We start from the raw sequence: 14,909 nt of genomic DNA on the forward strand, positions 1-14,909 counted from the left end.
GTAATAAGGTGTTTTTTATTCCCTAAAAGCTGCCTACAATGGCTTGAAAAATGATTCATACCCCTTTAAATTTTCCACATGTTGTCATGTTACAACCAAAAACATAAACGTATTTTATTGGGATTTTATGTGATAGACCAACACAAAGTGGTACATAATTCTGAAGTGGAAGGAAAATGATAAATGGTTTTCAAACTTTTTTACAAATAAATATGTGAAAAGTGTGGCGTGCAGCCCCCCCCGAGTAAATATTTTGTAGAACCACCTTTTGCTGCAATTACAGCTGCAAGTCTTTTTGGGGATGTCTCTACCAGTATTGCGAGTGACATTTTTGCCCATTCTTCTTTGCAAAAAAAGCTCAAGCTCTGTCAGATTGGATGTAGAGCGTTTGAACAGCAATTTTTAAGTCTTACCACAGATTCTCAGTTGGATTTAGGTCTGGACTTTGACTGGGCCATTCTAACACATGAATATGCTTTGATCTAAACCATTCCATTGTAGCTCTGGTTGTATGTTTAGGGTCGTTTGTCCTGCCGGAAGATGAACCTCAGCCCCGTCTCAAGACTTTTGCAGGTTTTTTTCTAAGATTGCCTTGTATTTGGCTCCATTCATCTTCCCATCAACTCTGACAAGCTTCACTCTCCCTGCTGAAGAAAAGCATCTCCACAACATGATGCTGCCACCACCATGTTTCTCAGTGGGGATGGTTTGTTCAAGGTGATGTGCAGTGTTAGTTTTTTGCCACATATAGCGTTTTGATTTTAGGCCAAAAAGTCAAATTTTGGTCTCATCTGATCAGAGCACCTTCCTCCATATGTTTGCTGTCTCCCCCACATTGCTTCTCGCAAACTGCAAATGGGACTTCTTATGGCTTTCCTTCAATAATGATCATTAAATATAAGAAGCAGCCTGCAACTCCATAACATCAAGCGTGTTTATTTTCAAGCCTTCACAGTGAGTACAGTCAGCAGCATTTCAACAATGACTTTCTTCTTACCACTCTTCCATAAAGGCCAGATTTGTGGATTACACGACTAATAGTTGTCCTGTGGACAGATTCTCCCACCATAGCTGTGGATCTCTGCACCTCCTCCAGAGTTACCATGGGCCCCTTGGCTGCTTCTCTGATTAATGCTCTCCTTGGCCAGCCTGTCAGTTTAGGTGGACAGCCTTGTCTTGGTAGATTTGCAGTTGTGCCATACTCTTTTCATTTTCCAATGATGGATTTAATAGTGAAGTGTGACATGTACAAAGCTTGGGATAATTTTTTTATAACCTAACCCTGCTTTAAACTTCTCCACAACTTTATCCCTGACCTGACTGGTGTGTTCCTTGGCCTTCATGATGCAGTTTTTTTTTCATGAAGGTTTTCTAACAAACCTCTGAGGGCTTCACAGAACAGCTGTATTTATACTGTGATTAAATTACACACAGGTGGACTCTATTTACCAATTTGGTGACTTCTGAAGGCAATTGATTCAGCTAGATTTTAGTTAGGGGTAACAGAGTAAAGGGGGCTGAATACAAATGCACGCCATACTTTTTACACATTTTATTTGTAAACAGTTTTGAAAGCCATTCATCATTTTTCTTCTACTTCACAATTATGTGGCAGTTTGTGTTGGTCTATCGCATAACATCCCAACAAAATACATTTACGTTTTTTGGTTGTAACATGACAAAATGTGGAAAATTTCAGTGGATGTGAATACTTTTTGAAGGTACTGGATATACATTGTATTAGATGCCTGTGTTTAAGAAGCCATATTGAAAAAATATTATGTGTATTGCTTACATTGGGCCAGAATTTCAAATAGGACCCCCATATAATTGAGTCATATGTAACGATAATTATATTGTCCCCTAACTGTCAAGATTAAACCAGAAATTACATCAGCTTTCTAGCTTTTTTTTTTGGGGGGGGGGGGGGGCGGACCCCTGCTAAAAGGGTTCTACCTACAGCATTATTAATGTGATCATTGGATTTCAGAAAGTTTTAAATAAAATATTAAATGTTGTAGGGTGACTAGCATATTTGACACCCAGGGCAGTTAATTTGCCACCACAGTACAAAATTATTTGCATGCGCCCGTACGTTATATGGGTGTTTGCTTGATTATGCCCGTAAACCTGGTGCACAGCCATTCATGTCTATAGGTAGCTATATGCAGCACATGGGCTGCCTGAGTGTTTGGGTGGGGAAACTCCAGGATTTATGTGACGCAGGCTCAGACGCCCATGTGCAAGGGCCCTATAACAAATCTATGCTATGCTTTTGCTAGACAAAAACAGATTCACTTTGAAAACCACCTCCAGGCACCACCTTTTACTAGCTTTAGAGCGGATATGACCCACTAGTACCTTTTTATGTCAGGCATGTACTAATAACATGCTGGCTTTCTTTACACTTAAATTTTTTTTCTTTTGGATGCTCTGGATAATATAGCTTTTACTGTACCTCTGTTCCTCAGTTGACATTAGCACTGCGAGTATGATATACACCAACGCTGGTGCTGTGCCCCTTCCTTCATCTGTGCTTGGCAAGTCATAAAATTTCGTCTGTGGTGTTTCTGGTGTGTATTTTGTTAATGGCCAAGTGTTGGTGTCTATCAAACCTGCACCACTGATGTTGGCAGTTAGAAGGGACAAAAAGTACAGCGAGAGCGGTATTATCCAAAGCGTCTTTTTAAGCTGTATGAAGAAATCCAGAATGCTATTACTATACAGCTGATGTGAAACAGATTCTATTCTCACTAAAGCTATAAAAGAATGGTGATTGGAGTAGGGTTTCAATGATGGCCTCGCAAATGGCACATATTTTACTTTACTCCCAGAAGCAAATACCATGTACTTATAGGTATGGGGAGCATGTGACATACTATCCTTTGTTTGCGGTGACCAAACAGAGGGACTGGGGAATAAATGGAAGTTGAAATAAGAAGGTAAAGCATTAAAATTAACATGTTGCTTTGAAGTACATGGACAAAGCATATGTTCACTTTAAATTGGTTAAAATGTATCTAAGCCCACAATCATTTCATGTATTGCAGCCTAACAGTCCTGAGATGTGGCAAATGCTTTTTTCTTTTTGTATGGATTCCTTCGCTTTATTTGATGATCCCTAAACCACACAGATTCTGTCCTTGGGTGACTATGTCCACTTCTCCATTGTATCTATGGATGAAGCCATGGCAGCCACCCAGTCTAGACTTCAAACATATCTTCCTTTTTTTTATCCCCTTTTTATATGTTGGGTGATGGGAGTAGAGGTTTATAGCAGAAAGGTAACATTGTTTTATGCTTTTAGTTCCAGTTTAGCTTACAGGAAGTGACAATGAGACCGCATTTCTGGAAAGATGACCAGGTATTAACTATACTTAATAAAAATTTGGAGGTCTTTGGTGGAACAAAGAGAACGATAAGGTTACTATTTTGAGACTAGGTCAGTGATGCAGCTGGGGCCAAAGTGCTTTGTAAGTACTTTGAAATTGAATTTGTATTTTGAATTGAATTTGTTGGGTGCATGGCAGCCAATAGAGGGATTGGCGGGGAGGAGTAGCAGACACTCTTGGTAAAGTGGATTAGTCTGGCAGCAGAATTCATGCTGGGCTGAAGTGGAGACAGCCTATGTAAAGGTAATCCAATGAGAGGGGAGTTGCAGTAATCGAGGGGAGAGATGACCATGATGGACTAGGAGCTTTGTGGTGTCATTGGTTAGAAAGGGGCGTATTTTTGAGATGTTGTGTAGGTAGAGGTGGCAAGATTTGGACAGTGTTTGGACATATTTCGTATAAGGGATAGAGGTTGTTTTCAGCCTCGAAAAAAAAACGAATGCAGCCACCACAATAAAGGACAGGTAAACTGCAACATATTACATTTTTATTTTTGGGTTTAGTAATTTCACTTTTTCATTTTTAAGGGTTTTTTTTAAGATGGTTTTATTTTTATTTGGTTGTAACAGGAGTGCCAGTACTATTATACATCTCTTCACATGCTAAAATTGACAGCAAAGCTTGGCTTTGTAAGTTTTTTTTGTTTTGTTTTTTTAAGTAGAATGGCATTTATAACCACAGTGCAGAGGGAGGATTGATGATTATGTTTAGGACATATCTACTAACAATATTTCTTTGCATATATTGCAGCGTTCCCCAAAAAAATAAAAATAAACATCGCTATGTAAACAAGTATAGTTCAAGTAATTGATATAGAATACCAAATCCAAAATGATTATTAGTATTTGAAATTAATTATTATAAAACGGCTTTAAAAACTGTAATAAATCTCAGGCTTAAACAACATATGTGATAACATCCTTCAATAGTGAATAATAGTCCATAAAGATAAGCCTCCAATATTTCCTCAAGTGATTACACGATATTCACAACACAGAGGGGAGGATGTGCCATTGTGTTTAACAGACATATTTACCGACAAAGGCAAACAGTCATTTAGAGGCTTTTAAGACATGCCAGCTCCTTGCCTGGCAAATAACACCATCCTTTTTATACTGACCTCCAAACCTGGTAGGTAGAGGTGTTTAAATGGTTATTTTGGCTAACAAGCATGTTGAATGTTAGTGTAACTATCTACCACTTGCCAAAATATTTTAAAGCATATGGCTTCCAAAAAGTTTTATTTTAGTTACAGGTGGATGGGGATGAGCTTCGAGTTCGAGCCGAACTCATGTTCGACTTGACCGTTGCCTGTTCGCCTGTTCGGCGAACAGTGAACAATTTGGGGTGTTTGCGGCAAATTCGAAAAGCCGCGGAACACCCTGTACAAGTGTATGGGAGAAATCTAAAGTGCTAATTTTAAAGGCTAATATGCAAGTTATTGTCCTAAAAAGTGTTTGGGGAGCTGGCCCAGGGGACATGTATCAATGCTAAAAAAAGTTTTAAAAACGGCCGTTTTTTCAGGAGCAGTGATTTTAATAATGCTTAAAGTGAAACAATAAAAGTGTAATATTCCTTTAAATGTCGTACCTGGGGGGGTGTCTATAGTATGCCTGTAAAGGGGCCCATGTTTCCCATGCTTAGAACTGTCCCTGCACAAAGTGTAATTTCTGCAGGAAAAATAGTCATTTGCCTGGCTTCCCCAATGACGTGTGGGTGACCCCTCCCCCTCTGATGTAACAGAAACCTGCGTTACATCAGAGGGGGGCGGGGTCACCCACACATCATTGAGGAAGCCAGGCTTTCCCACTTGTGTCGGAGGGGGCGGGTCAGGTGATGGGTGGCCCCACCCTCCTCATATAAGAAATGTCAGGCTGCCGGGATCCCTGCAGTGTCTCCGCCAGTAGAGACAGAGGATGGATGGACTGTGCTGCGCTGGAGGGAGAGATCACCCATCGCTGGATCAGATCAGCCATCGCTGGACCCCGGAGAGATGATCATCCGTCGCTGAATAGCAAGAGTGGATTACCACTGCTGGAATCTTTTTTTTTTTTTTTTTTTTTTTTTTTTTTAATAAAGGACTTTTTCAAAAGTGTGTTTGTCTTTTTTAACATTCTTTTACACTTTCTTTGTGAAATGGTAGGGGTACTTTTGTACCCCCTTACCATTTCAAATGGGGGGCCGGGATCTGGGGGTCTCCTTGTTAAAGGGGGCTTCCAGATTCTGATAAGCCCCCCACCCGCAGACCCCCACAACCACTGGCCAGGGTTGTGTTGATGAGGCCCTTGTCCTCATCAACATGGGGACAAGGTGCTTTGAGGGGTCACAGACCCCCAAAGCATCCTCCAAATGTTGAGGGCTTGTGGCCTGGTACGGTTCAGGGCGGTTGCCTAGGGGGAACCCCACATAGTTTTTAAAAAAAAATTGATGCAGGGTTCCCCTTAATATCCATATCAGACCTATAGGGCCTGGTAATTGAATTTGGGGGAACCCCACACTTTTTTTTATTTTTTTTTATTTTTTTTATTTTTTTATCAATGACTTTCAATGACTGTTCTCTGTATTACAGGGAGCCGACAATTCTTTATAGCCGCGAGTGATTTTAAATTACTTTTTTTCCTACAGAAATGATACTTTGTGCAGGGACAGTTCTAAGCACGGGAAACATGCTCCACTTTACAGGCATACTATAGACACTCCCCAGGTATGAAATTTAATGGAATATTACACTTTTCTTGTTTCACTTTAAGCATTATTAAAATCGCTGCTCCCGAAAAAATGTTAGTTTTTAAAACTTTTTCTTCCATTGATACATGTCCCCTGGGGCAGGACCCAGGTCCCCAAACACTTTTATAGGACAATAACTTGCATATTAGCCTTTAAAATTAGCACTGTAGATTTTGAACCTTCAAGGCCCATAGACTTTAATAGGGTTCGAAAGTTCACACAAAGTTTAGCTCTGTTCACAGGTTCTGGTGAAAACCGAACCAGGGGTGTTCGGTTCATCCTTACAGGTGGAGCGTGGTGGGTTTGTAAATCTTGGAAATGCAGACAATCAAATCCAATTCTGCTCATGTTGCATTCTGGATTATGTAATATCATATAAATGGATCCCAATCACAAGAGAAATCTAATGTGAGCAAAGCTTTAGGAAAAGAAACTGCTTTCTGCACTAGAAGATCTGCACAAAGTACTACCATAGCCAGTCACTAAGGGCCACACAAGTGATCCTGATAGTGCAACAAGTTTGCAGCGCCGGGTTCACCAATAGATCACTTCCAAGTCTCTGTGGCATTGCTCCTTTGCTAGCCACGCCATCAATATGTCATTATATGCTACCAGTGAGGGATATTCAACAGCATTAGGGGATAGCAAGGGAGCGATTCCACAGAGACAAGTAGAAGGCTCTTGCACATGTCTCTGCCATTGGAGATGTGTCAACAGCAGCAGATTCACTCGTGTGACGAGGTCAAAATGAATGTATTATTCTTGGACCTGTTCTCTTAAGGCCAGTGCCATCTTAAGAGCATTATGGGCCCCCAGGCAATACAGTGTACTGGGGCCCTGTCTACACAATCATGCACGATTGTCCATCAAATGCAGCTTCACTGTGCCCGTGAATGCAGCCTCACTGTGCCCACCATTGCAGCCTCACTGTGCCCACCATTGCAGCCTCACTGTGCAGTAGGGCTGCACTGTGAGCAACTTCCCATCGTGCCCATGCGAAAAGGCGGCCCTGCTTAAGGCCCATTCACACTGTTCCGGATGCATTAATGCATGTTATGCCATGTATCAATATGCATTATATTAAGGCCGCCTATTCATTTGAAAGGGTTGCCTAACACATCAGAATGCACCAATGCATGTGTAATTTCTGGCAGTGCACTGCAACGCATGTTCCCATAATGCATTGGGGTGCCATTTAAAATAATAGCACTGAATTTCACCAATTCCTATAAAATGCATTGCTGCTATGTACTAGTGTGCACATAGCAGAATGAGCTGCCTAACAAACAAGAATGCACCAAAAAAGTGCATGTAACTTTCCTGGAAGTACATCACAATCCACAAACGTTGGTTGCTGCTCTTTGAACCATGCAGAAATGCACATTTGTCAGCAAGGTGCATTGGGGTGCAATTCAGAATGCATGCAAGTAAATGCTTAAAGAACACAATAACATGTTACTGCAACATTATGGTGTAAATTGATGTAAAACCTTGTGTTTTTTAAAGTATCCTCCCACTATGGAAATCAATGAGTCAACTAATTGAAAATAATGCATACCCTAATATTTTATCTCAACAATTGTTATTCAGGAGTAATTGCACTGAGCTGCTGAGAGATTCCTGTGGTGGATAATCTACAAACCTCTATTTTTAATACTTTGAATAAAAAAGCAAGCTTGTAAAATGCAAATGCCACATCAGTGACTACTTTAAATTGTATGTATAACCCATACTTTTTTTTTTTTTGGATACAATAGATAAAGGTTAAAAGGCCAGAAATCTCAGGATGCACTGTAACCGAAAATTATGGTTCTCAGTGCCTTATAGCATACTCTTGGACAATGGTTTGCCTTATCCAGCATATACCGTATTTATCGGCGTATAACACGCACCGGCGTATAACATGCACCCCAAGTTTAGGAGGGAAGTTTAAGGAAAAAAACTTTAATTTAAATGCCCATCAATGCAGCCTTATCAGTGTTCATCTACAGCCTTGTCCATCATTTGCAGCCTTGTCAGTGTCATATGTAGCTTTGTCATGCAGCCTTGTCCATCATTTGCAGCTTTGTCAGTGTCATATGCAGCTTTGTCATGTAGCCTTGTCCATCATTGCACCCATGTCAGTGTCATATGCAGCTTTGTCAGTGTCATATGCAGCTTTGTCATGCAGCCTTGTCCATCATTGCACCCTTGTCAGTGTCATATGCAGCATTGTCAGTGTCATATGTGGCTTTGTCATTCAGCCTTGTCCATCATTGCACCCTTGTCAAAGTCATATGTAGCTTTGTCATGCAGCCTTGTCCATCGTTGTACCCTTGTCTGTGTCATTTGCAGCCTTGTCCATCATTTGCAGCCTTGTCAGTTTCATTTGCAGCTTTGCCTTGTAAACATAGCGCCGCGAGATACACGGCCAGACGTCCTGTGTATCTCGGCAGCGCTCAGTACCTCTCTGCGCCTTTCGGCCGCTCTGGGCCGTTCTTGCCAGCTTTCAACCGCTTTTGGCCGCTCTGGGCTGTTCTTGGCAGCTTTCGGCTGCCAAGAGCGGCTTAAAGCTGCAGAGAATGACCAAAGGCGGCTGAAAACTGGCAAGAGCAGCCGAAAGCTGCCGAGAACGGACGAAGGCAGCCGAAAGCCACAGAGAATGGCCGAAGGAGGCGGAAAGCCACAGAGAATGGCCGAAGGAGGTGGAAAGACACAGAGAACGGCCGAAGGAGGCGGAAAGCCACAGAGAACGGCCGAAGGAGGCCAAAAGCCACCCACAGGCTCACAATGGCGGTGGATTAGCGTATAACACGCACCTATGATTTTAAGGGGAAAAAAAGCGAGTGTTATAGTAGTAGTGGATGCTGTAAAACCCTATGTGGGCCATCTGCAAACAAAAACGAGGTATATGACCTATGGAACACAAACATGCTATTCAAATCCACCCTATTCACCCTTACTACATCCAAAGAATGTAAGGTAACCTTCTTAGGGTGGACTGGCTTAGGAAAAAGCAACAGAAGCACAATATAGTCATTATAGTGGAATTTTATTTCCACCTTAGGAAAGCAAGTCTTATGGGACACGAAAAAATGCAGGCTTGCAATACAATGGCATCAGCTCCAAGACTCTACTTAACTAGTCGGAATGCCGTTTTCTGAGAGGTTAAGCCCCACAGGTGTCCTGATTCCCCATAGAACATCTCTCATCCAGTCTGCTTCTCAATCTCACCACTCTGTATCATGCACTCCCTACTTTTCCTTCTCACAGTTGCATCCTCTCTCCTTAAATTTTCTCTCCTTCGCCCCTCTATTCTATCCGACAGCTTATATATATCACCCTCACTCCTGTCTTCACCATATTTGTGCACTCATCAGCTCCTGCTTATTTTGAACCCACATATCAATAAAACTTCCAGGACACTGAGAAGTGTCCCCCCACATAAGTCACACTCCCATGTCACCTCTCTCATCCTTTTGCTTCTCCTAATGTCTGGAGATATTTCTCCAAATCCTGGACAGCCATCATTTACCTTTGTGCAACATACCCAGCACCCCCTATCCTCTGCCAGAAACTGCAATCTATGCAATCTAATCCTCCTATCCCCTCAAAGCACTTTTCAGGTTCTTCTTCCATCCCCCTCTCTGTCCCTCTCCTCATTTTGAAGCTTGCTGTATTCATCTATTTTCTCCAATTTTGTTGAGAATGGTTGTGCTCTATTGGCCTCCTGGACCAGTATCAAGCTTCCTTGACAACTTTTCTGTCTGGCTACCTTACTTTCTCTCTTCTAAAATCCCAACAATCATTCTTGGTGACTTCAACATCCCTGTTGATCTTAACACTCCTGCTACTTCTAAATTTCTGAACTTAACCTCCTCTTTTGACCTGAAACAATGGGCAAACGCTTCTACTCACTCTGTTGGCAACTGCCTTGACCTCATATTCTTTTACCCATGCACTCCACGCAACCTCTCCAACATTCCTTTTCCTCTCTCTGATAACCACCTTTTTAGTTTCACTCTCTCATTGTCTTCCTCCTCTTTGCATTCATACCAAACAATTACCCGTAGAAACCTTTGCCATCTTAATCCTTCTCTTCTTTTTTCTGCTACAGATTGTCTCTATGCCGAAATCTCATCCTTGTCCTGCCCCAACCTGGCCACTTCTATCTACAACAGTTCACTCAGTTCACTGTTATCCACCCTGGATACCTTTGCCCCCCTGACTATGCACAGAATCAGGCCCCCGACCGCTACACCCCTGGCAGATAGACATGGTCAAAAGCCTCAAAAAATATAGCCGTGCTCTTGAGCGTCTGTGGTTTAAGACAAATCCACAGCAAGATTTTAGACAATATAAACCTACCCTCCAAAAATACCATTCCTGTCTCCACACTGCCAAACAGACTTACTTTATCACTCTCATTAATGCCCTCTCACGCAGTTCCCGTCAACTGTTTTCTACTTTGTAATGTTCTACTTTGTCTGCCATTACACCCACCCACTAACTTACTCAATGCCCAGGAGATTGCTAATCCCTTCAAAAATAAGATTGAGACAATTCGTCTCGATCTCCTCCACTCCACAGATATCTCCCTCACTTTACACTCTTTGCCCTCCTGTACAATGAAAACTCTTGTTTAACCCAACTACTAAAGAGGAAGTCAATACACTTTTTTCTATCGCCCACCTAGCCTCCTGCCCGCTGGACCCCATTCCTTCTCAAATACTACGGTCTCCCTCGGACTCTATCCTACACTCTTTAACTCGTATCTTCAACCTCTCCCCCTCTACTGGCATCTTCCCCAACCCCCTGAAACATGCACTAGCCACTCCCATACCAAAAAGGCCTCACTTGACCCCACCAATCTTAACAACCTAAGACTCATCTCCTTACTCCCTTTTGCCTCCAAACTCCTTGAACGTTTAGTCTACAACTGACTGGACCATCTTATTGAGAATAACCTTATTGATCCCCTACAGTCTGGATTTCGTCCACAGCACGCCACAGAAAATGCTCTCCTAAAACTCACAAACTACTTACTAACAGCTAAAACCAACGGTCATTATTGCATTCTCTTACTCTTGGACCTCTCTGCTGCATTTGATACAGTTGGTCACCCCCTCCTCCTCAAAAAACTAAATTTGCTTGGTATCCATGGCTGTGCTCTCCATTGTCTACATCACTAACCTAGTCTCAAAATACCAACCAAGTCGCTCTCTTCGGTCCTCCCAAGACCCCCTGCTCGCTAGCTCCCTTGTCATCTCCTCCAATGCTCTCCTACAGGATTTATCCAAAGCTTCTCCTATCCTTTGGAACTCCCTACCCCAATCTGTCCAACTGTCCCCTAATTCATCCATCTTTAGCTGATCCCTGAAAACCCTTCCCTTTAAAGAAGCTTATCCTGCTTCTAACTCAGTGTTTCTCAACTCCAGTCCTCAAGGCGCCCCAACAGGTCATGTTTTCAGGATTTCCCGCAGATGAAATGGCTGTGGTAATTGCTAAGGCAGTGAAACTGATTAAATCACCTGTGCAAAATAATGGAAAACCTGAAAACATGGCCTGTTGGTGCACCTTGAGAACTGGAGTTGAGAAACACTGTTCTAATTAATACACTGTTTTACTTTCTCCATCAGCTCATCCCCCAAAGCTATTACCTTTTGTATCAATTGACCCTCCCTCCTAGATTGTAAACTCTAGCAAGCAGGGCCCTCTGATTTCTCTTGTACCAAATTGTAATATAACTTTAATGTCTGCCTGCATTTTGGTAAGCGCTGCGCAAACTGTTGGTGCTTTATAAATCCTGTATAAAGATACAGTGACAACATAAGCCTGACCACAGGAGCGCTGTGAATAACACCCTGAAAAAAAGATGCGGACAAGAGGCAGTGATGCCCAGGGACACTGATATATGTGTTTCAAGTATGATAGTAAATCTTGCGAAACATGGATTTACTAGGCGTAAGCATGGTGTGGATGACCGAATAATCCTCTGTCCTTCAGGATTTGACTTTGAACAGCCAAGCAATTTAAGTCAGTGGCTGTAAAGCAAAGTGGTAAAAGGGCCCTTATAACAACAGGTCTTCTCAAAGTGATAGTGTTATTCACCCGAATCCTTGCCCTAGGGGCTTTGTATAACAACCCTAGCCAGTGAAGAAACTTAGGTCCCACTCCAAATTTTCGCAACACCGCCCATAATTACTCCCATTCAACGGAGTCAAAAGCTTTCTCCGATTCCAAAGACGCTATGAGTCTCATTCCCCCGTTGCTATGGGAGGTGGCTAAACTCGAGAACAAACTGCGAATATTGATATACATGCCCTTCCCCAGCATGAACACGGTCTGGCCCACATGAACGAGGTCCTCTATTACCCTACCGAGCCAATATTTTTGCTAGCAATTTGGCATCAGCATTAATTAGGGAAATAGGCCGGCAGGAGGCACAATCTTCGGGGTCCTTACCAAAACCACAAACGCTTCTGACAACGACTCTGGCAGAGAGTCTAGATCGAGAGAATTGCTGCAATAATAAGGTAAACCTAGGGGCTAAACATTCCTGATATACCGAGTAAAATTCAATGGGGATTCCATCCGGCCCAGGGGCTTTCCCCGACTGCATAGATCCCAGAGCCTCTTGTACTTTCTCAAGAGAGATGTCCTTATCCAGCTCTGCACACTTCCCCGCCTCCAAGGAGGGGAGCCAGACCTGGTCCAAATAGTGGAGCAGTTTAGAATTGTCAAAGGTCACCCTAGAGGAGTACAGGGTCTGGTAGAACTCAAGGAACCTAGTACTGATATCTGCTGGAGCTGTCAACAGACGGCCATGCAGGTCTCTCAGCCTACCAACGTGAGTTGCAATATGTTGTCCCCTGGCCAGCCAGGCCAACAGCCTACCATTTTATCTCCAAATTCAAATACCTTTTGGGCGCTTTCAAGCAGAGATTTCCTGATGAGTTCCATCCTAAGTAAGGATAATTCCCTCATGGTGTCCTGCCAGGTCACATAGTGAGCATGATCAGGAGACCGCACATATCCCGCCTCCCTCAAACTCGCCCGCTCCTCCAAATGCCTCAGAGACTGCGAAGTTTGACTTTTTTCACAGCTATATGAGCCATGTATTCACCTCTAAGCCAAGATTTAAAGGCGTCCCACACCACCAGAGGTCCAGCAGAATCTGCATTATTAATCCAAAAGGTACATGGGGCTTATGGTAGCTCCTCCTGTATATCAGGGTCCATAATTCAGTACTTGGCCAACCTCCATAACCTTTCACCATCCACATGAGAGAGCCTAATTGTGAGAGATACTGGCGCATGATCCGAGATTCTTCATGACAGAATCTCAACAGGGACCACCCTCCGCACCAGAGCAGGGGAAGCAAAAACCAGGTCAATGCGGGACATGGTAAGTACAGTAGGTGCCGCCGACATTGTGTTTCCAGCGCGACAGTATTGCGCTGGTTCCCGGCGACAGGCTTCTCTAACCAACGTGATCCCGTTGCGCTGGCTGCATTAGGAAAATTTTTCCTATAGCAGCCAGAGCAAGGCGACACTGTCGCCTCTCATGAAGCCTGCATGCCTTCTCGGGGGCATACCAGGCCCTTAGGTCTGGCAGGGATTTTAAGGGGAACCCCCTTCGCTGAAAAAAACGGCGTGGGCCCCCCCCCAAAACCCATACCAGACCCCTATCCGAGCACGCAGCCCGGCCGGTCAGGAAAGGGGGTGGGGATGTACCAGGCCGCGTGCCCTCAACATGGGGGGTGCCTTGGGGAAGAGGGGGCCGCGCGGCCCCCCCCCACCCCAAAGTACCTTGTCCCCATGTTGATGAGGACAAGGGCCTCTTCCCGACAACCCTGGCCGTTGGTTGACGGGGTCTGCGGGCAGGGGGCTTATCGGAATCCGGGAGCCCCCTTTAATAAGGGGGCCCCCCACCCTATGTGAATGAGTATGGGGTACAATGTACCCCTACCCATTCACCTGTGAAAAAAATGTACAAAAAGAACACACACACAAGGGTTAAAATAGTTTATTGCACAGCTCCGGGGGTCTTCCGTCTTCGGGGGTCTTCTCACCGGACTCATCTTCTTCGCCGCCCTCTTTTTCCGACTTCGGGGTTCTTGTCCCCCTCTTCGGTTCTTCTTGCCGGGCCAACGCTTCTTCTTCCAGCTCTTTTACTAGCGGTGGCCCGGTCTTCTGTCGTCGCTGCCGCTGCCGCTTTCCGTTCTTCTTCTTCTTCTGGAGATGTTGACTCAACGCTCTCTCTGGCCGCAATGCCAGTGACAGCAACCGGCAACCCCGCCCCTTGTCCCTATATAAGTCGCCGCGCAGCGCGTCACCTGGCATTGCGGCCGGAGAGAGCGTCGAGTCAACATCTCCAGAAGAAGAAGAAGAACGGAAGGCGGCGGCGGCGACGACGACAGAAGACCGGGCCACCGCTAGTAAAAGAGCTGGAAGAAGAAGCGGTGGCCCGGCAAGAAGAACCGAAGAGGGGGACAAGACCCCCGAAGTCGGAAGAAGAGGGTGGCAGCGGCGAAGAAGAATGCCGGGCTCCTCCGCTAGCAAAAGAGCTAGCAGAAGATAGCGGAGGAGTCCGGCGAGAAGACCCCCGGAGCTGTGCAATAAACTATTTTAACCCTTGTGTGTGTGTTTTTTTGTACATTTTTTTCACAGGTGAATGGGTAGGGGTACATTGTACCCCATACTCATTCACATAGGGTGGGGGTCCAGCATCCGGGGGCCCCCTTATTAAAGGGGGCTCCTGGATTCGGATAAGCCCCCTGCAGACCCCCACAACCAACGGCCAGGGTTG

General features: G+C 44.2%; 1 protein-coding gene across 3 annotated transcripts in view; it reads left to right on the forward strand.

Moving 5' to 3' along the window:
* The window catches only part of PMM1 (phosphomannomutase 1), a 149,181-nt gene that overhangs the window by 46,866 nt on the left and 87,406 nt on the right, over positions 1 to 14,909 (forward strand). The window lies entirely within an intron of this gene.

The sequence above is a fragment of the Lithobates pipiens genome, unplaced genomic scaffold (assembly GCF_037356315.1).
Source record: "Lithobates pipiens isolate NorthernLeopardFrog02 unplaced genomic scaffold, aLitPip1_a1.2 Scaffold_23, whole genome shotgun sequence".
NCBI classification, from domain to species: domain Eukaryota; kingdom Metazoa; phylum Chordata; class Amphibia; order Anura; family Ranidae; genus Lithobates; species Lithobates pipiens.